Here is a 22640-nt window from a genome sequence, read left to right on the forward strand (position 1 = left end):
TCCTGAAAATGAGGATTTCGAGTTCAGTTGAGATGGCAAGTCAGCAGTTGGTGACTTGCCATCTCAATGGTTTCAAAAGCCATTCTGGGACTTCCCTGGTGGCGCAGTGGATAGGAATCCACCTGCCAATGCAGGGGACACGGGTTCGATCCCTGGTCTGGGAAGACTGCACGTGCTTTGCAGCAACTAAGCCTGGCAACTAGCGAGCCCACAGGGCACAACTGCTGACCCAGTGCCTGGGCCTGTGCTCCACAGAGAAGCCGCCGCCTGGAGAAGCCTGCACAGGCAACAGGGCGACGAAGAGGAGCCCTCGGTCGCTGCAATCAGACAAAGCCCGAGCAAGCAATGAAGACCCAGTATAGCCAAAAAAAAAAAAAAAAACCCAAACCCCCACATTACAGCAAATACTTGCTGGGGCACGTGCCTTAGTGACATTATAAACAAACAGATCATTTGCCCTGTGAGATGATACATCTTCAGCATCTCAGCTGTGGGATAGGAATGTCTGGTCAGCTTACTTGGAAATATAACTACCAGGAAACAAAACCTGTACAGAATATACTATGGACGACTGCACTGATATAGCAGAACTCTGTAGAGGAGCTTCACTTCATAACAAAATACCATAGTCAGGCTTGAAAACTGAAAGTGTAAGTTAGTCGCTCAGTCGTGTCTGACTCTTTGCGACTCCATGAATCGCAGCACGCCAGGCCTCCCTGTCCATCACCAACTCCTGGAGTTCACTCAGACTCACGTCCATCGAGTCAGTGATGCCATCAGCCATCTCATCCTCTGTCGTCCCCTTCTCCTCCTGCCCCCAATCCCTCCCAGCATCAGAGTCTTTTCCAATGAGTCAACTCTTCACATCAGGTGGCCAAAGTACTGGAGTTTGAGCTTTAGCATTATTCCTTCCAAAGAAATCCCAGGGCTGATCTCCTTCAGAATGGACTGGTTGGATCTCCTTGCAGTCCAAGGGACTCTCAAGAGTCTTCTCCAACACCACAGTTCAAAAGCATCACTTCTTCGGCACTCAGCCTTCTTCACAGTCCAACTCTCACATCCATACATGACCACAGGAAAAACCATAGCCTTGACTAGATGGACCTTTGTTGGCAAAGTAATGTCTTTGCTTTTCAATATGCTATCTAGGTTGGACACAACTTTCCTTCCAAGGAGTAAGCGTCTTTTAATTTCATGGCTGCAGTCACCATCTGTAGTGATTTTGGAGCCCCAAAAATAGTCTGACACTGTTTCCACTGTTTCCCCATCTATTTCCCATGAAGTGATGGGACCAGATGCCATGATCTTTGTTTTCTGAATGTTGAACTTTAAGCCAACTTTTTCACTCTCCACTTTCACTTTCATCAAGAGGCTTTTGAGTTCCTCTTCACTTTCTGCCATAAGGGTGGTGTCATCTGCATATCTGAGGTTATTGATATTTCTCCCGTCAATCTTGATTCCAGCTTGTGTTTCTTCCAGTCCAGCGTTTCTCATGATGTACTCTGCATAGAAGTTAAATAAACAGGGTGACAATATACAGCCTTGACGAACTCCTTTTCCTATTTGGAACCAGTCTGTTGTTCCATGTCCAGTTCTAACTGTTGCTTCCTGACCTGCATACAAATTTCTCAAGAGGCAGGTCAGGTGGTCTGGTTATTCCCATCTCTTTCAGAATTTTCCACAGTTTCTTGTGATCCACACAGTCAAAGGCTTTGGCATAGTCAATAAAGCAGAAATAGATGTTTTTCTGGAACTCTCTTGCTTTTTCCATGATCCAGCGGATATTGGCAATTTAATCTCTGGTTCCTTTGCATTTTCCAAAACCAGTTTGAACATCAGGAAGTTCACGGTTCACATATTGCTGAAGCCTGGCTTGGAGAATTTTGAGCATTACTTTACTAGCGTGTGAGATGAGTGCAATTGTGCGGTAGTTTGAGCATTCTTTGGCATTGCCTTTCTTTGGGATTGGAATGAAAACTGACCTTTTCCAGTCCTGTGGCCACTGCTGAGTTTTCCAAATTTGCTGGCATATTGAGTGCATCACTTTCACAGCATCATCTTTCAGGATTTGAAATAGCTCAACTGGAATTCCATCACCTCCACTAGCTTTGTCTGTAGTGATGCTTTCTAAGGCCCAGTTGACTTCACATTGCAGGATGTCTGGCTCTAGTTGAGTGATCACACCATCATGATTATCTGGGTTGTGAAGATCTTTTTTGTACAGTTCTTCTGTGTATTCTTGCCACCTCTTCTTGATATCGTCTACTTCTGTTAGGTCCATACCATTTCTGTCCTTTATTGAGCCCATCTTTCCATGAAATGTTCCCTTGGTATCTCTAACTTTTTTGAAGAGATCTCTAGTCTTTCCCTATACACTGGCTTAAACAACAGAATTTTATTTCTCACAGTCCAGAGGCTGGGAGGTCTGAGATCAGAGTGTGTGCATAGTTGGGTTCTGGTGAGCACCCCACTATCTGGCCTGCAGACACTGGTTTATGTTAATTGGGGAGTGAGAAGTATTTTGAATGTTTAGGGGACATGGTAACACATTTCAAATATTTAGATGGTGAAGAACAGGGAAGCGTGGTGGGCTGTAGTCCATGGGGTCGCAAAGAGCCAGACATGACTGAGTGACTGAATAACAAAGCTTGTGAAAAAGTAAGGGGCTTCCCCAATGGCTTAACGAGTAAAGAATCTGCCTGCAATCCAGCAGACAAAGGAGATGCAGGTTTGATCCCTGGGTTGGGAAGATCCCCTGGCGGAGGAAATGGCAAACCACTCCAGTATTCTTGCCTGGGAAATCCATGACAGAGGAGCCTGGCAGGATACAGTCCATGGGGTTGCAAAGAGTCGGAAACAACTGAGCAACTGAGCACACAGAACACAGTGGAAAAGTAAGCAAGCCCTGCAGTGTCTCTGAAGAGGGCTGGACAATCATAGATAAAGCTATGGAAAACTACAGACAGCTGTGTGCGCGTGTGCTAAGTCACCTCAGTTGCGTCTGACTCTTTGTGATCCTGTGGAGTGTAGCCCACCAGGCTTTTCTGTCCATGGGATTCTCCAGGCAAAAGTACTGGAGAGGGTTGCCATGCCCACCTCCAGGGGAGCTTCCAGACTCAGGGATCGAATCTGTGGGTTTCTTAAACGTCCTGCCTTGGCAGGTGGGTTCTTGAACACTAGCACTCCCTGGGAAGCCCCATAAAAAGCTGAGTTCAGTTTACTATAAGAAGGACCTTTGGAATCATCTGGGCTCCCTGCCTTATGAGGTCATAGGTTCCATATCACTAGCTGGTTCCGAGGGAAGGGTCCCACCCCGCTTGTTGGCCATACTCTTCTATGTGGGGCATACTACTACTAGTAAGTACCGAGCAGACATACTACTACTAGTAAGTACTGAGCAGACATACTACTACTAGTAAGTACCAAGCAGACAGTGGTGAAAAGTATAATTTTATCATACTGTGGTATGATAGTTGGAGAGCTGTTGGCGATCATGTGACTTCTGCGGATTAGACGAGGGACTACATCAAGAACATCAGACTGAACATTATTCTGAAGAATCTGCACCTCGGATGAGAGCATGGCCGCCCAAATTCAAGTTTCTCATCCTCTGGGGGACAAAAGGCAGGATTACAAAAGGCAGGCTAATTCCCATTTATGCAGCAGGGGGCGCTCCAGCACCAGGGATTGCATAGAAAGGGTCGCTAGTGAAACAAGGACTTTTTGGTTAATGTTTGTTTTTCAGGCAAAAAAGGAAAGCTGTTAGGAAAAATAAACAGTTTATCAGGCAATGCGACAAAGACACTCGAGAGGAAAGACAAGCTGTCACTTCAAGGACAGGAAGAAAAATTCCGTCGTTTGTAGAGGCCTCACATGCTCTGTGAGTGCCTTGTAAGGAAAAAGAAAATCGTGAAATGAGGAAGCAAAGAAAAACGGCAGAGATAAAAGATAAAGAAAATGGAAAACAATTGAAATCATCTTCAAGCAAAAATGCATGAGTGCACTCTGGGGAGGGGGATGAGGAGGAGGACCGTACAAGTGGAAAAAATGAAAACTACTTAAATATAACTGAGAATCATTCCAAGTATTCAGATGTACCGTTTACTTCAGATGCCAAATCTCCTGCATAATTGGTTTCAGCTGCCCAGCCCGCATCAGTTTTTGTCTTGTAGCTTTCAATATTTTGAGGTCTTTCAGCACAGAAACTTCTGCACCTAATGACAAGTGCCTAATTTCTGGATCAAAATTGCTTCTCTGTTTCCCAGATCTTCAGGTTAGGAAAACAAGACAGCTGAATTAGGAAATAAGTTTTAGTTAAAAGGGTTGGGGGCAGAAATAGCTAAATTAAAACAGTATTCACTGTGAAAATGGTAGAATTTTTGTGTCATTTGTGCTAAACTCTCGCTGGGATTAGGAAAGGCTCCCAATTTAGTCACTTTCTCCCCTGTGCCACTAAAATGACTTTTCTCAAGGAGAACTCTCCGTTTCTCTTTTTGTTTCAAATCAATAGCTTGGTGAACCTCTTTTTAGAATGTTCTTGATGCAACATCATTTCACCTGGTTTTACTCTTTACTCTTGCAAAGAGCTTGAATCAGCAGGAAACGTTAGATAATCTGAAAACAATCCATGAAAGACACAAGGACGAGCAAGCGTCAGATTGGTTATTAGGATCCCCACCCAGTCTATGCAGTTAAGTAAACTAATGCAAAGGCGGAACGACTGTGCTGGTGGTTCTGAAACCTTCAGCGTGTCTCAGACTCACCTGGAGCGCCCGAAAATACAGATTGCTGGGCTCATTCCCAGCATTTCTGACTCAGGACCTGTGCGGTAGGGTCAGAAATTGTGCATTTCTAACAAATTCCAGGTGATGCTGACGCTCCTGGTCCAGGGACCTTGCTGTGAGAACCATTGGCACATGCATTTGCTGAAAAGCCTTCTGTGTGGCTCTGCAATGCACCCTCCTACCCAAGGTAAAAGAGCTACCAGAGGAGGAGGAGGACAGAGGCGTTATTGAACACCTACTGTGTTCCTGGCTCTCTTCTGGGTTCTTTACATTCTTCATCTTCTCACTTAATCTTCCCTGTTGATTTCCCTTTTCCACTCAACATGCGTAGAACCCAAGTTTTCAAGAGATGGGGAATTTCCCAAAGGCAAACACCCGGCAAGTTGCTGAACTGGATTTGGACATAGGTGTCAGATCAGATCAGATCAGTCGCTCAGTCGTGTCTGACTCCTTGCGACCCCATGAATCGCAGCACGCCAGGCCTCCCTGTCCATCACCAACTCCCGGAGTTCACTCAAACTCACGTCCATCGAGTCAGTGATGCCATCAGCCATCTCATCCTCTGTCGTCCCTTTCTCCTCCTGCCCCCAATCCCTCCCAGCATCAGAGTCTTTTCCAATGAGTCCACTCTTCGCATGAGGTGGCCAAAGTACTGGAGTTTCAGCTTTAGCATCATTCCTTCCAAAGAAATCCCAGGGCTGATCTCCTTCAGAATGGACTGGTTGGATCTCCTTGCAGTCCAAGGGACTCTCAAGAGTCTTCTCCAACACCACAGTTTAAAAGCATCAATTCTTTGGCACTCAGCCTTCTTCACAGTCCAACTCTCACATCCGTACATGACCACAGGAAAAACCATAGCCTTGACTAGACAAACCTTTGTTGGCAAAGTAATGTCTCTGCTTTTGAATATGCTATCTAGGTTGGTCATAACTTTCCTTCCAAGGAGTAAGCATCTTCTAATTTCATGGCTGCAGTCACCATCTGTAGTGATTTTGGAGTCCAGAAAAATAAAGTCTGACACTGTTTCCACTGTTTCCTCTTCTATTTCCCATGAAGTGGTGGGATTGGATGCCATGATCTTCGTTTTCTGAATGTTGAGCTTTAAGCCAACTTTTTCACTCTCCACTTTCACTTTCATCAAGAGGCTTTTGAGTTCCTCTTCACTTTCTGCCATAAGGGTGGTGTCATCTGCATATCTGAGGTTATTGATATTTCCCCCGGCAATCTTGATTCCAGCTTGTGTTTCTTCCAGTCCAGCGTTTCTCATGATGTACTCTGCATAGAAGTTAAATAAACAGGGTGACAATATACAGCCTTGACGAACTCCTTTTCCTATTTGGAACCAGTCTGTTGTTCCATGTCCAGTTCTAACTGTTGCTTCCTGACCTGCATACAAATTTCTCAAGAGGCAGGTCAGGTGGTCTGGTATTCCCATCTCTTTCAGAATTTTCCACAGTTTCTTGTGATCCACACAGTCAAAGGCTTTGGCATAGTCAATAAAGCAGAAATAGATGTTTTTCTGGAACTCTCTTCTTTTTCTATGATCCAGCGGATGTTGGCAATTTGATCTCTGGTTCCTCTGCCTTTTCTAAAACCAGCTTGAACATCAGGAAGTTCACGGTTCACATATTGCTGAGACCTGGCTGGAGAATTTTGAGCATTCCTTTACTAGTGTGTGAGATGAGTGCAACTGCACAGTAGTTTGAGCATTCTTTGGCATTGCCTTTCTTTGGAATTGGAATGAAAACTGACCTTTTCCAGTCCTGTGGCCACTGCTGAGTTTTCCAAATTTGCTGGCATATTGAGTGAAGCACTTTCACAGCATCATCTTTCAGGATTTGGAATAGCTCAACTGGAATTCCATCACCTCCACTAGCTTTGTTCGTAGTGATGCTTTGTAAGGCCCACTTGACTTCACATTCAAGGATGTCTGGCTCTAGGTCAGTGATCACACCATCATGATTATCTGGGTCATGAAGATCTTTTTTGTACAGTTCTGTGTATTCTTGCCATCTCTTCTTAATATCTTCTGCTTCTGTTAGGTCCATACCATTTCTGTCCTTTATCGAGCCCATCTTTGCATGAAATGTTCCTTTGGTATCTCTGATTTTCTTGAAGAGATCCCTAGTCTTTCCCATTTTGTTGTTTATCTCTATTTCTTTGCATTGATCGCTGAAGAAGGCTTTCTTATGTCTTCTTGCTGTTCTCTGGAACTCTGCATTCAGATGCTTATATCTTTCCTTTTCTCCTTTGCTTTTCGCTTCTCTTCTTTTCACAGCTATTTGTAAGGCCTCCCCAGACAGCCATTTTGCTTTTTTGCATTTCTTTTCTATGGGAATGGTCTTGATCCCTGTCTCCTGTACAATGTCACGAACCTCAGTCCATAGTTCATCAGGCACTGTATCTATCAGATCTAGGCCCTTAAATCTATTTCTCACTTCCACTGTATAATCATAAGGGATTTGATTTAGGTCATACCTGAATGGTCTAGTGGTTTTCCCTACTTTCTTCAATTTATTCTGAATTTGGCAATAAGGAGTTGATGATCTGAGCCACAGTCAGCTTCTGGTCTTGTTTTTGCTGACTGTATAGAGCTTCTCCATCTTTGGCTGCAAAGAGGTGATGTCCATGTATAGAGTCTTCTCTTGTGTTGTTGGAAGAGGGTGTTTGTTATGACCAGTGCATTTTCTTGGCAAAACTCTATTAGTCTTTGCCCTGCTTCATTCTGTATTCCAAGGCCAAATTTGCCTGTTACTCCAGGTGTTTCTTGACTTCCTACTTTTGCATTCCAGTCCCCTATAATGAAAAGGACATCTTTTTTGGGTGTTAGTTCTACAAGGTCTTGTAGGTCTTCATAGAACCGTTCAACTTCAGCTTCTTCAGCATTACTGGTTGGGGCGTAGACTTGGATTACTGTGATATTGAATGGTTTGCCTTGGAAACGAACAGAGATCATTCTGTCATTTTTGAGATTGCATCCGAGTACTGCATTTTGGACTCTTTTGTTGACCATGATGGCTACTCCATTTCTTCTGAGGGATTCCTGCCCACAGTAGTAGATATAATGGTCATCTGAGTTAAATTCACCCATTCCAGTCCATTTCAGTTTGCTGATTCCTAGAATGTCGACATTCACTCTTGCCATCTCTTGTTTGACCACTTCCAATTTGCCTTGATTCATGGACCTGACATTCCAGGTTCCTATGCAATATTGCTCTTTACAGCATCAGACCTTGCTTCTATCACCAGTCACATCCACAGCTGGGTATTGTTATTGCTTTGGCTCCATCCCTTCATTCTTTCTGGAGTTTTTTCTCCACTGATCTCCAGAACCATATTGGGCACCTACTGACCTGGGGAGTTTCTCTTTCAGTGTCCTATCATTTTGCCTTTTCATACTGTTCATGGGGTTCTCAAGGCAAGAATACTGAAGTGGTTTGCTATTCCCTTCTCCAGTGGACCACATTCTGTCAGACCTCTCCACCATGACCCGCCCGTCTTGAGTTGCCCCACGGGCATGGCTTAGTTTCACTGAGTTAGACAAGGCTGTGGTCCGTGTGATTAGATTGACTAGTTTCCTGTGAGTATGGTTTCAGTGTGTCTGCCCTCTCATGCCCTCTTGCAACACCTACCGGCGCACAGGCGGCTGCGATGGGCGCGCCAGAGTGCGGCTGAGAGGAGCCACCCCAACTCCGAGGTCAGGGGCAGAAACTGGGAGGACCCCATGCCCAAAGGGCGGCGGCCAAGAGGAGTTACCCCACATCCAAGGTCAGGGGCAGAGGCCGAGAGTACCAGACTTTGATGGCGCAGGAACGGCCGAGAGGAGCTACCCTGTGTCCGAGGTCAGGGGGGGTGGCTGAGAGGAGATACCCAGCATCCAAGGTCAGGGGTGGCGACGAGAGGAGTTACCCCGCGTCGGAGGCCAGGGGTGGTGGCCGGGAGGAGCTACCCCACGCCCCTAAGCCTGAGGCCAGGGGTGGCGGCTGGGAGGACCAAACCCACGTCCAAAGAGCCGTGGCTGTGTGGGCACAGGAGGGCCTAGAGGAGCTGGGCGGCGGTGAGGAGACACCCCTCGTCCAAGGTAAGGACAAAGGTGTGCCTGACCGCAAAGACAGCTTGCCTCAAGAGGACTTCAAAACACTCGACACTGCTGTATCAAATTTTCACAGATTTCACTTCTAACCGACCACAAGCAAACTCCTTAATTTCTGGACGTAAGTTCTTCCATTTCTAAGGAGCATAGGTATCTGTCTCTCAGGCTCACAGAAGAATTAGGTGAAACAATGTACATCAGAGTGCCTGGCACATAGTGGGTCTCATTAAAGCTTACCTTTCTTTTCTTTTCTTCAAAATGCAAGTATTTAATCCAGGTTCATCTGAGACATAAGTGAGCAGCTGTAATGAAAACAGAGACACTCACATTCTGATTTGTCCCAGGGAATTCTGTAACTCAGTGGGAAGGAAAGTAGCCATTCTGTCTGATGAAAGACCTACACAAGTCTTCGACATTTTCCTTTTTCTAGTGGAGATGCCACTATAAGTGCCACATGTTACCTAGCCTCTCTGATAATAGTGGCTGTCTGTCCTGAATGACCTATTCTCACCAAAGCCACCAAAAGGAACTGGACACTCTGCAGATGAGCTCTCCAGAAACCCCATGTATTCCGGCTACTCTCTTGGCTTGGATTCCATCTCCTTCCTACACACCTTCCCTTGTAATTCCATTTCTGTTATTTCTAAGTCTGGGTTTTTGGTTTTTTTTTTTTTGACTAATCTTTCTTCTGGATGTGCCTCACATTTTCCTGCTTTTTTGCACCCCTAGTGAATTTTTAGATGTTGACCATATAAGTGATACTTTGTTGTGTGTTTGGATTCTGTTGTCTAAGCAGAATGTTGATGTTTGTTTTGGTAGGCAGTAAACTTATTTTGCAGATCAGCTTGATCCTTTCCAGGTTTGTTTTTAAGCTTTGTTGCATCTGGTCTACCCCCCACTAAGGCATGACAATTTTGAGGTCACTCCGAAGGTCCTTGAACAGTGAGTTCTCTCCCTTCTGGCTGGGGGACTCAAAACATCTCCCAGCCCTAAGCTGGCTCTGAGAATTGTTCAGCTTTTACCTACTTGGCAGTCATCTTGTCTTTGTGGAGCTTTGCCTCATGGCTCAGTGGTAAAGAATCCGCCTGCAATGCAGGAGGCACACATTCGATTCCTGGGAAAACCTCTCTGGGTTCCAGTAATCTGACTTAAGGACTGCACTGTCATCTGCTCATTTAAGCTCATTTGTGCTCCTTTATGGGGCTTCCCTGGTAAAGAATCTGCCTGCAGTGCAGGAGACCCGGGTTCCATCCCACGGTTGGGACGATCCCCTGGAGAAGGGGATGGCTACCCATTCCAGTATCCTTGCCTGGAAAATTCCATGGACAGAGAAGCCTGGCGAGCTACATCCATAGGGTTGCAGAGTCAGACACGATTGAAGCAACGTGGCACTGCCCGCAAGCTCCTTTCACTTAACCCCCAGCCCCACCAGAACTACGAGGATCTTAGGGAGTGACAGCAAGAGCCCAGCGCCTCCGGCCCTAGGAAGGTACCGAGGAGACAGCAGGCGCTCAATAAACGCTCACTGACAGTGAGGCAACTGCATGCAATTGTGACATTTGACCTGACAGTTCGCCAAGAGTGCTCCTCATTCAGCCTTACTCACATTAGGCTCCTTCTCATACCTAAGAACAAATCCCTGGAAACCCTGCATCCCCCCCTTGCCCTTCACCAGCGGTCGCAGTTTGCGACTCCCCCTCTCCACAACGTGACGACCCGAGTTCACTCTGTGATGCGTCACTTCCGGGGAGAGCGCTCGGGGGTGTGTTCTGCAGCCTCTCCTTCCGCTTCCGCCTGGGCTGGCAGGCCCTTGAGGAGCGAAACCCTGAGGGGCTCGCAGGGGTCGCCATCAAGGCTCGACGAGGGCCAAACCCACTTCCAAGGTGTCGTCAGCACAGCCGAGAGGGTGCTTCTGAGAGCAGCTGGTATTGCTGCATCTCATGCCCTGTTGGAAAAGTGAGGAGTATTTTCCGTCAGGCCCTACACCGCCCCCTTGGTAGCTCCAGGGGGCATCTCGGGATGCCCCAGACCCTGCCTGTCTGAGCCTGAGCTCGCGGTACATCCCCAGCACGAACCTGGTCCTGTGCGCCTCATCTCAGCCGGGGGGAGCCGTGCAGCCATTCCCGGCACCTCTTGTTCTTTCAGCCTCAGCGTCCAGTCCACTGTCACCTCAGGTCCATTTACCTTCCAGGTGTGCCTTTCGTCCGCCTTCCCCCGTGTCTGTTTTCAGTCCGACCACTCTAGGCCTAGCCTCTGAGAGGACCGCACTGCCACCGCCCACCTTCTGCTTATCCCCTGACCCAGGACTGCCTCTGAAGCAACCCATTTTTCTGCCTTGCAGCCACACTGGCTCTTTTCAAAGCCAACGTCACCTCCGAAGTCAGTTCCCACTCTCTGGAATTCGCAGAACAGAAGTAGCACTTTTTAGTAGCTCTGGTCACAGTAGTCGCTATTATTTATCTATGTGATTCTTAGACTTGATATCTGTTGTCTCACCTGTTAGCTCTGTGAGAACAGGAGGGATGCATGTGTGCTCAGTCCTGTTGGACACTTTGTGACCCTGCGGACTGTAGCCCTCCAGGCTCCTCCTTCCACGTATTTTCCAGGCAAGAATACTGGAGTGGGGTGCCATTTCCTACTGCAGGGGATCGTCCCAACCTGGGGATAGAACCTGAGTCTCTTGCACTTTCTGCATTGGCAGATGTGTTCTTTATCACTATGCCACGTGATTCTTAGATTTAATATCTGTTTGTTCACCTGTTAGCCCTGTGACAATGGGAAAATGCCTCCTTTTTTGGTGCTTCCCACTAGATCTTCAGTAAGTATTTCTGTCCAACTTTAATGTTTTCTGGATGAGTATCCAGTTGTTCCTAAAATATTTCTTGAACAATCTTTTCTTTCTCTGTTGACTTTAAATGCTTTTTTTCCTCAGGCAGAGGATTATAATCAGTTTGTCAACTTTCATTAAAAAATATTGGGACTCTGGGTGAATTTGCATTGAGAGTTTTTGGGCGAATTTGCAAATAAAATGTCTTTTACAAAAATGATTCAGGGACTTCCCTGGTGGTCTAGTGGTTAAGACTCTGCACTCCCAAAGCAGGGGGTGCAGGTTTGATCCCTAAAGCTGAAACTCCAGTACTTTGGCCACCTCATGCGAAGAGTTGACTCATTGGAAAAGACTCTGATGCTGGGAGGGATTGGGGGCAGGAGGAGAAGGGGCGACAGAGGAAGAGATGGCTGGATGGCATCACTGACTCGAATGGACGTGAGTCTCAGTGAACTCCGGGAGTTGGTGATGGACAGGGAGGCCTGGCGTGCTGTGATTCATGGGGTCGCAAAGAGTCAGACATGACTGAGCGACTGAACTGAACTGAACTGGGAACTTGATCCCACATGTCACAACTAAAGATCCTACATGCCACAACTAAGACCTGGCACTGCCAAATAAATAAACAAATAAAAATATATTTAAAAAAATGATTCACGTTTAGGAGCATGGAATGTATTTCTCTTTATTCAGGCTACATTTTAAATTCTAAAGTAATTTTTCACAGTTTTATTCACATAAGTCATATATTTCTTTTTAAATATATTCTTAGACATTTAACAATTTCCTTTGCTACAGTGAATGGAATTTTTAAAAATTATAATTTCTAATTGCTGGTATATAAGAATGTGTTTTTTTTTAATTTATTTTTTTGTTTATAATTCTTTTACGGTGTTCTGTTAATTTCTGCTCTACAGAAAAGTGACTCAGTTATAGATATATACACATTCTTTTTCAGACACTTTTCCCGTATGGTTTTTATAGGGTATTGGATATAGTTCCCCTTGCTGTCCAGTGGGACTCGGTTGCTCATCCGTTCTATGGCTAATAGCTTGTATCTGCCACTCCACTCTGCCCCTTTCCCACCCCACCCCCGCCTTGTCAACCACATGTCAGCTCTCTATGTCTGCGAGTCTGTTTCGCAGGTAAGTTCATTTGTGTCGTATTTTAAATCCCACATATACGTGGTATCACATGATATTTGTCTTTTGCTGACGTACTTTAGTTAGAATGAGAATGGCTAGGTCCATCTACATTGCTGCAAATGGCGTTATTTCACTCTTTTTATGACTGAGTACTAGTCCATCGTATATACACGTGTCACATCTTTATCCACTCGTCTGTTGAAGGACATCTGGGTCGCTTCCATGTCTTGGCTTTTGTAAATAGTGCTTCAGTGAACATAGGGGTGCGTGTGTCTTTTCAAAGTACTGTTTTCTCTGGATATACGCCCAGGAGTGGGATTGCTGGGTTACTACGGCAACTCTATTTTTAGTTTTTTGTGGACCCTTCTTACTGTTTTCCATTGTGTTGGCACCAATTTACCTTCCCACCAGCAGTGTAGGAGCATTCCTTTTTTTCAGGAACATGTTTGTTTTTTATATATTGTTTATTTTACTGGCTTAATTACTGAATTCTGTTTTCATAGTTTTTCGGTTGCTGTGTATGGGTTTTCGAGGTTGCTTTCTGGAGTATTTTCTTCTAGAGTCTGTATTAGTGCCTTTTTATTTCCACTGTTTCTACACTTTGCGTTATGTCTTCTCTTATTTAAAATGGCCACCATCTGCATCCATACAGTATTTAAAAACAGTGGAGTTAAGGGGCGCCAACTACAGCCTGGCAGGTATTTCTTGCTGTAGTGAAGCTTATAGCATAGACAATGGAAGGACACTGTCCCTTCATCAACAGTTTCCTTTTTGCAACTTTTTCTCTGGTATCTCTTCATTTTCAGTGTCTTACTAGTGTGAGTTCATCCCGGTTTGCCAGGGGTTTCCCCAGTTTTAGCACTAAAAGTTCCATGATCTGAGAAATCCCTCAGTTCAGTTCAGTTCAGTCCCTCAATCGTGTCTGACTCTTTGCAAAATTTGAGGATTGAGAAATCCCTCAGGTGCAGCCAAATGGGGACATTTGATCTTCCCAGCTTTTGGCTTGAGTCATTGCTAAAGCTTAGCCTGAGACCAGGAGTTGCTGCAGGTAGTTTATTTGGAAGATGCAGCCAAGGAGCAGAGGTGAGGGACCTGGGTGAGCATGGGAAGAAGGGAAAAGGTGCATTAATGAGGTCATCACTGAGAGTACCTGGGACGTGGTCCTGCCTGGAACATTCTGGTGCGTGCGTGCTAAGTCACTTCAGTCACGTCCAACTCTTTGTGAACCCATGGACTGTAGGCTGGCAGTCTCGTTGTTCATGGGATTCTCCAGGTGAGAATACTGGAGTGGGTTGCCATTTCCTTCTCCAGGGGATCTTCCTGACCCAGGGATTGAACCCACGTTCTGGGTAGTGTTTCAAATGCCTCTCAGAAGGATCTGCCTGAGGAGTGACTGGGAGAGAGTCTATCCATCAGTTCCCCCCATTAGTTAACACTTGCCTGGGGGTTGATAAGAGCCCCATGTGGGGGCTTGATGAAGCCTCTGGTGTTTGAAATGCTGGAGCCCCATAGCTTACTTGAGGCCAGACACTCTGTGTGAAGTGGGGAGAAGCCCACAGAGGTCTGAAATGAAAGGGAGGCTGAGCAGTGTGAGCTGGGGAACTGGAGGTGTCTGTACACGCAGCACTCGAGTGTGTCTGGAATCTGGTCTTTTACAGTTCTATCTCTGGTATCAGTTCTTCTTGTGTGTGCATGTATGTGTGTGAGACAGGCCTCAGGATGTCCCCTGAAAGTGGAGCACAGAAGAGCAGTCAGCTGACTTGCCCGCTCCAGCCTGTTGGCTTTCTGTTAATCTAAGTGTGATTTCGATAGATGAGGTGCTCACCTTGAGGCTTCTCATCAGCTGATACATTGCTTCCTTTCCTCTTCTTTGCAGGGTGGCAGTAAATGCATACCGAAGAGTAAATGTTTGTCTGGAGAAGGCAAACTAAATGATTGAGAAAGACGAGACGTGTGAAATTCAAGTGCAGTAGACAGTGTCTTTAATTAACTTGAACCTGGAGGAACCACATGTATGCAAGTGTGTGCTAGTGCAGCCGTTGACTGGAGGATGGGGTTGTTTTATTTATTTACTCCTAAATCTCTAAAAGTAATTAATTAATTTTTGGTCGCACTGTGTCTTGGTTGCTGCGCGGGGGCTTTCTCTAGTTGTAGCGGGTAGGCTACTCTCTGGCTGCGGTGCACCGGCTTCTCCCTGCCGTGACTCCTGCTGTTGGAGCATGGGCTCTAGAGCGGGCTTAGCTGCTCTGTGGCAGGTGGGATTTTCCCAGACCAGGGATCGAATCCCTGTCCCTTGCTCTGGCAGGCAGATCCTTAACTGCTGGATCACCAGGGAAGTCCCTGGGCTTGCTTTAAAGGGAAGGTATTGATCCAGTCAGCTCCAAAGAGCAGTCCGTAATCAGGTTGCCTTGATGCTGCCCTGCTACCCCCCGCCACCCCTCCCACCTTCAGGCTCTTTGGGGTTGAGAAAAATGGCAGTGATGCCTTTTTTCCTTATAAAGAACTCTTTCTTTATTCCATTCATTATTAAAAATTAAATTTATTTCATTAACAAAGTCAAGAAAGTCAAATAGGACCCAAGAGCTTAAAAATGATTCTTTGTCTTAACCAATGCCCTGCCCCTGCTTCTGGGAGGGAGCCACTTTCTGTGGTTGCTTCTGGGATTCCTAAATATTCATATTCCTCAGTTCTACCTTGATTCATTTCGGTTGTGGTCATTCACTTCTTGATTTGCTGATTTCCTCTTAGGATGAGCATTTAGATCTGGGAGCTAATTACTCCCATCCTATCCTGTCACCCAGCTACTCTGCTTTCCTGTTTCAGTCTAGGCAGTGTTTCTGCTTATAGGAGTATCAGCGTTTACATGTCTGCGTGTGTGGGCTCAGTTGCTTCAGTCATGCCTGACTCTTTGCAACCCTGTGGACTGTAGCCTGCCAGGCTCCTCTGTCCATGAGAGTCTCCAGGCAAGAATACTGGAGTGCGTTGCCATGCCCTCCTCCAGGGGATCTTTCCCAACCAGGGATCGAACCCGCGTCTCTTACGTCTCCTACATTGGCAGGCAGGTTCTTTACCACTAGCAGCCACCTGGCAAGCCCCAGTACAAATACTGTTTACTGCTACACCGAGTACTGCACTCAGATTATAATCCCTTTCATTCTTTGTCCAGAGGTGTTAATTGCATCCATTCATTTTGCTTAGTTTTCTTTGTACCTGTTGCTGATCTGTCTTACACCCCGGAGCAGGTAACCCACTAAGCCCAGATCCCCTCTTGGGGCCCTTCACCTTTCTACTTGAGCCTGAACTCTATCGCCCTGGGGTTTCTTTTTGTTCTAGAAGCTTCTCTGCTCTCCCCTCTGTTGGGTCCTCTGTTTCCTGGGTTCTGTACCTTCCCCTGTCTTGACTGTTTTCCATTTCTCTCTGGAGGCTTTTACAGTCTCTTTGTTATTCCTGGTGTTCTGAAGTTCCATGGTGATATATTGTGGGTGTATTTTTTTTCATGTATTGGTCTGGGTTATAAGTGGCTTCCAGTTCTGGAAGCTTTCTTCTTCTATTTTAATTTCTTTCTCTCATTTTTTTCCTTGTCTTCCTTTCTGAAACTCCACATAGTTGGAGACTGGGCCTCTCAGATTAAGCCTTTTACTCCTTTCTTTCCTTTTTGCTCATTTTATTTCCTTTCCTTGTATTCATCATCTAGGTGATCTCCCTGGTGGACTTTTCTAGCCTTCCTACAAATTTTCAGGTTTTCCGGCCACAGTTGTACTTTCTGTGGGCTCTTTCTCTTTCTTGTTCTTTCTTGCTCTTCAGAAATAGCTGCCTTCCTTTCCCTTATGGAGGTGACCATGCCTCTCTGATTCTGTGCATATCATTTGAAGTTTGCTTTTCTACAAGGTGCTTTTTGAGCTTTTCTTTAGAATTTTTTTTTCAAGTTGCTTTTTAAATGTCTTTCATAGCTCAGTTTCTTCCAGTTTCTTTTTCTATTTCTCTGCTTTTCTCTCTGTATGTGTGATGCTTCCTTTCAATGTTAGGCACTGTGGAGCCAGGGATCTGTTACGAAAAGCGAGGCCCTGAAAACTGGTTGGGAGACCTGTGTGCTGGTGGGTGGTGGGGCAACTTTGTTGCCTGGTGACCTCCTTTGCGGGGTGACTTGGGGGTGAGCTGGCTTTCCCACCGGGAGATGCTGAGATTGTCAGTCGGCACGTCTTTTCTCTGGAGCTGTTCAGGCTCTCCTGAGAAGGCTCTTTCTGCCCTTGCTTTGGAGGCTGTCCTCCTTGGCTGTGGGTGTTCTGGAAGCTGGTCTGGGAAAGGGAGCTGGGGAAGAGCTCTTGTTATTCAGGTCGCAGAACTTCACCGCATCCTCCACAGCAAACCCAGTGCCTCATCCATTTCCCGCCGTCCCAGTCTGCCCGAGTCCGAGTCTCCCTGGGGGCCTTTCTCCTGAAGGTAGATTCTTCCTTGCAGGGTTCAGGGATGGGTAGGGCCCAGAAATCTTCAGTTCGGTTCAGTTGCTCAATCGTGTCCCCATGGACTGCAGCACGCCAGGCCTCCCTGTCCATCACCAACTGCAAGGAGATCCAACCAGTCCATCGTACAGGAGATCAGGCCTGACTATTCACTGGAAGGACTGATGCTGAAGCTGAAACTCCAGTACTATGACCACCTGAAACGAAGAACTGACTCACTTGAAAAGACCCTGATGCTGGGAAAGATTGAAGGCAGGAGGAGAAGAGGAGAAGGGGACGACAGAGGATGAGACGGTTGGATGGCATCACTAACTCAGTGGGCATAAGTTTGTGTAAACTCCGGGGGTTGGTGATGGACAGGGAGGCCTGGTGTGCTGCAGTCCATGGCGTCACAAAGAATCAGACACGACTGAGCGACTGAAGTGAAGTGAGGTGATGGTGTCCCCCGTGTAGCCTTTCAGTCAAAACGTTTGTTTCCGTCTGTTGTGTACCCAGTGATGTGAAAGTGCAAGTGTTAGTCGCTCAGTCGTGTCCGACTCTCTGCGACCCCATGGACTGCAGCCCTCCAGGCCCCTCTGTCCAGGGGATTTTCCAGGCCAGAAGACTGGAGTGAGTTGCCTTTCACTTCTCCAGGGGATCTTCCCAACCCAGAGATCAAACCCGGGTCCCTGCATTGCAGGCGGATTCTTTGCCGTCTGAGCCCCTAGAGAACTGGCTGTACCTGGTGATATGCCACCCCGGTTCCCTGCAGGAAGGACTTGGTGTCCCAGCTGGCAGCCTTCAGCTTCCATCCCTTTACAGGTTGCCTCAGCGCAAGGCCGTGCCTCTCCCTGGTGGCCCGCCTCCAGTGACAGACGGAGGATGGAGGCGGGTCATGAACACTGGCCCTGCCACCTCTCCGTGGGCAGCTCTTGTTGGCCGTCTCAGCTTCAGAGCTCACTGGGGTTGGCAGTGCCTCTCGGACTTGACATCCTCTCTGGCTGGTGCCTTCCACCGCTGTCCTTCCAAAGATGCTCCCTAGTGTACAGGCCTGCCCTCTAAGGTCCGTCTTGGACGCTGCTTCCTCCAACGCACACCAGGCTCCTCTGATCGTTTCCCCCTCCGGGCCCTCTGCTGCAGCTCCAGGCACTCTCATGGCTCAGCAGCAAATCCTCCCTTGAGAGGCCCCTGAAGCACATCGGCCTGCCTTTGGTTCTCTCTACCAGAGTCCCTTCGTCCACCTAAGGGCAGTTTAACTGAGGATCTTTGTTCTCAGTGATAGAGCAAGAAGTCACCTGTTATGGGAGGAGTGGAACAGGCTTTGGAAGTCTGAGTCAAATTTGATAATCCTGGTGGGCCACTTAAAAACCATGATTTTGACCAAGTTGCTTCACCTTGCTGGGTTTCATTTTTCTCATGTGTGAAATATAAAAAATAATGCCTTTAGGCCTGTTGGGCTTCCCTGATGGCTCAGCTGGTAAAGAATCCACCTGCAATATGGGAGACCTGGGTTCGATCCCTGGTTTGGGAAGATCACCTGGAGAAGGGAAGGGCTACCCACTCTAGTATTCTGGCCTGAGGAATCCCATGGATTGTAGTCATGACTGAGCGACTTTTGCTTAGGCCTGCTGTGCCAATAGAGTCAATACTGTATGAAAAGTTCCTTGAGCAGTGCCTGGCACATAATAAAAGGCTCTCGCCTCACCTGGATTCCAGAATCCTCTACCTGTCAGTGATTCCAGAATCTTCCTCAGAAAGTGTGAAGACTGGAAGCATGGGCGACATATCTGGCTCAAAGCAGGTCTCATGATATGGAAAATGTTTCTGGACCAGTTTATAGCAAGGTTTCCAACAGTGTGTCATAGAACTCTAGCCTTTTCCTTAGAATGTTTTTATTTGTTATTTTCTTTAAAAATTTTTTTCTTAATTACGCAAGCTATGGAAGAATATCTTCTCAATGTAATGTAGTCCATCAGATAAACTAAAATTACTCTTAACCGTTTCCCTGGAGGTGATGGCTGTTACTGATTTGGTGTCGGATTTATTGATCTATCTACTAGTATCTACCAATCATCTACCTACCTACCTACTTACCTCCCTATATCTGTGCATGCTAAGTTGCTTCAGTCATGTCCAAGTCTTTTCGACCCTATGGACTATAGCCTGCCAGGCTCCTCTGTTCATGGGATTCTCCAGGCAAGAATACTGGAGTGCGTTGATGCCCTCCTACAGGGAATCTTTCTGACACAGGGATCAAGCCTCTGTCTCTTGCGTCTCTTGTGTTGGCACGCAGATTCTTTCACTAGCACCATCTGGGAAGCCCGTATCTATCTGTATCTATATCTGTGTATCTGTATATTAATGTCTATCATCTATTTTACCTAGAAGTTTTTTACTTAAGGACATGTTCCACTGGTGGTGTGGGGAGATTTTAGGTGGTACATGAACCCAACATCAGATAACTTTGAACAGAGTGAGAAAGTTATTGTTGTTTTCCAAAATCTTTTTTTGCATGTGAGACCATTTAAGTTCTTAGTAAATTTTAGCTATCAGTTATAGCCACCATTTGCACCTTAGATTCTCAGACCTGATTCATCTCATAGCTGAGAGTCTGTGCCCTTTGACTCAGCTCTCACTATGTGCTCCATCCCCCAGCCCCTGGCAGGGTTTTTTTGTTTTTGTTTTTTTTAAGATTCCACAAACTAGTGATAACCAGCAGTATTTGTCTTTCTCTGTCTGGCTTAATGCCCTCAGGGTGCATTCATATTGTGAAAAATGACAGGATTTCTTTCTTTCTCAAGGGTGAATAAAATTCCATCACATAGGGTGGTTTTTTTTTTTTTTCCCACAGCTCTTTTTTTTACATAGTATCTTTTTTTTATTAAGTATTTACATAATAGATGGACATATAGAAATGTATAGTTTTTGCTTTTACAAACATGATATCACTCTTTATGTATGTTCTGAAAATTGCTTTTTGCTCTTGAAGGGCTGGGAAGCCTGGCATGCTGCCATCCATGAGGTCGAAAGAGTCGGACACAACTGAGCAACCGAAAAACAATAATTAAAAAAAACTCCTATTAAAAAAAAGAACCAAAAACACTCCTCCCTCCCTCCCTCCTTCCTTCCCTACCAAACTGTTTTCCCATATTACTTCCATCAGGGGAGGTGGTGTGTCGGGGTTAATGTCCAGTGTTTCCTGCATCGCAAATAGTGCTCTGAAGAGTCTGCTCATCCCTGCGGTCCTGTGGACACTGGCCAGTGCTCCTCTGGTGTGGGGACTGAGCAGTGGAATTGCTGTAACAAAAGCACCTCTCAGATGTTAGCACATTCTCCTACGTAATCTCACCAAAATCTAGTAATTTCACTAGAGTGGTGAGTTTTGCCTCATCTTTGACATTTGATGTTATACAATTTTTCCAATTTTACTAATCAAATGGGTCTCAAATGGTTTTCCGTTATTTAATTTGCATTTTACTGATTATTAGTGAGATTCAAAGCCTTTTCATGTGCTCAAAGCCTGCTCATTTGTTTTTCTGCTTCTACAAATCGTTGACTCTTCTGCTGTTTTCTTATAGGTTGTTGGTGTTATTTATATGCAGAAGTCATTAGTGTAACAAATGGATATTTCTCATTTGTGATAAATGTTACAGTTTCTGCAGTCTATCTCCTTTTAAACTCAATTATGGTGCTTTTGTGGTATAGAAATTTAAAATTTTTGTTGTCAGATTGATTAACATTTTACTTTCCAGGTTGTTATTATTATTGAGGTACAACTGACATGTAACATGACAACAGCTTCATGTGTACACTATCATGAATCAGCGTTTGTTACATATTGTGAAATGATCGCCACAGTAAGTCTAATTAACATCTGTCATCATATACAGTTTCAAAAATTGTTTTTCTCCTGATGAGGGCTTTTAAGATCTGCTCTTTTAACAACGTTCAAATATGCAATACAGTATTATTGACTATAGTTGCCGTGCTTTACATTACATTCCTGGCCTTCCCAGGTGGCACTAGGGGAAAAGAACCTGCCTGCCAACGCAGGAGACATAAGAGACACCGGTTTGACCCCTGGGTCAGGAAGATTCCCTGGAGGAAGGCATGGCAACCCTCTCCAGTGTTCTTGTCCAGAGAATCCCATGGACAGAGGAGCCTGGTGGGCTACAGTCCATGGGGTCACAAAGAGGGACCCCATGTCCCCGTGTCCATGGGGCCATGACTGAAGTGACTTACCACACATGCATGCATATTATATCCCTATGACTTACTTATTTTTCACCGCCCATGGGCTCCCCCTTCCCCCCTGCCCCCGCCACGCCCCTGACCTCTGCTCTGGCAACCAGTCTGTTCTCTGTATCTGTGAGCTTTTTTTTTTCCCTCTTGTATCGTTTGTTTTGTTTTTAAAATTCCACGTGTAAGTGGGGTTGTATGGTATTTGACTTTCTCTGTCTGACTTATTTTGCTCAACATTCCAGTTTTAGTACGTATCTAAAAATATTTAAAAGAGTCTTTTTGAACTCAAGGTTATAAACACATTCTAGATTTTCTTTTTAAACTTTAAATCTTGAATTCACATGGAATTTATTTTTGTAAGTGGTAGAAAGTCTAATTTATTTTCTTCCAAATTGACAGTCAATTGTTTTCAGAACTATTTATTGCGTTCTTGATCTTTTTGCCAATGATTTTATATACAACATTAAATCATATACTAAATTCCTGTCATACTTGTAGGTATATTTAGGGTTTTTCTCTTTTTGTCTATCTGTTCCAATGCCCCATTAAAAAAAAAATTCACCAAAAGCTTTATAGTATTGTCAACTTAAAAAGGAGTCACAGCCTAGAAGTTGAGAGTGATGCTTTATTTGATGGGAATTTTTAGGACTTTTAAGTCTGGGAGACAGCATCTCAAGTGACCCTGAGAAAACTGTTCTGAGGAGGCAGAAGGAGGAGTCAGGTTATATAGAAGCTTGCAGCAAGGGGCAGGTAGTCTGAACATCAACATCATTATTGTTGATTAAGGAAAACCAGATGTCTCAAGTTAAGAATTTAGCACTTTCCTCTGTATGGGAAGATGCAGGAGTCTGGGCTCACTGATTCGTTCCTTTCGTACGCACCACATCTGTCTGGGGCCAGCATCCTGTGATTTGATTATTCACATCCTTGGCTCCTTGCTCACTATAGGGAGTGACTGCAGCTGGGTGGCTGACAAATAGCAGGCATTGTTCTTCCTGGGCTCAGAAATTCACATTTGGAGGGCTGGAATCCCTGATGGCCGTGACATCCTTGTTATTTCATACGGCAGAAAATACTCCATTTCACAGGATACATTTGACAATCAGTATG

The sequence above is a fragment of the Bos mutus genome, chromosome 27, assembly GCF_027580195.1.
Source record: "Bos mutus isolate GX-2022 chromosome 27, NWIPB_WYAK_1.1, whole genome shotgun sequence".
Taxonomy (NCBI): Eukaryota; Metazoa; Chordata; class Mammalia; order Artiodactyla; family Bovidae; genus Bos; species Bos mutus.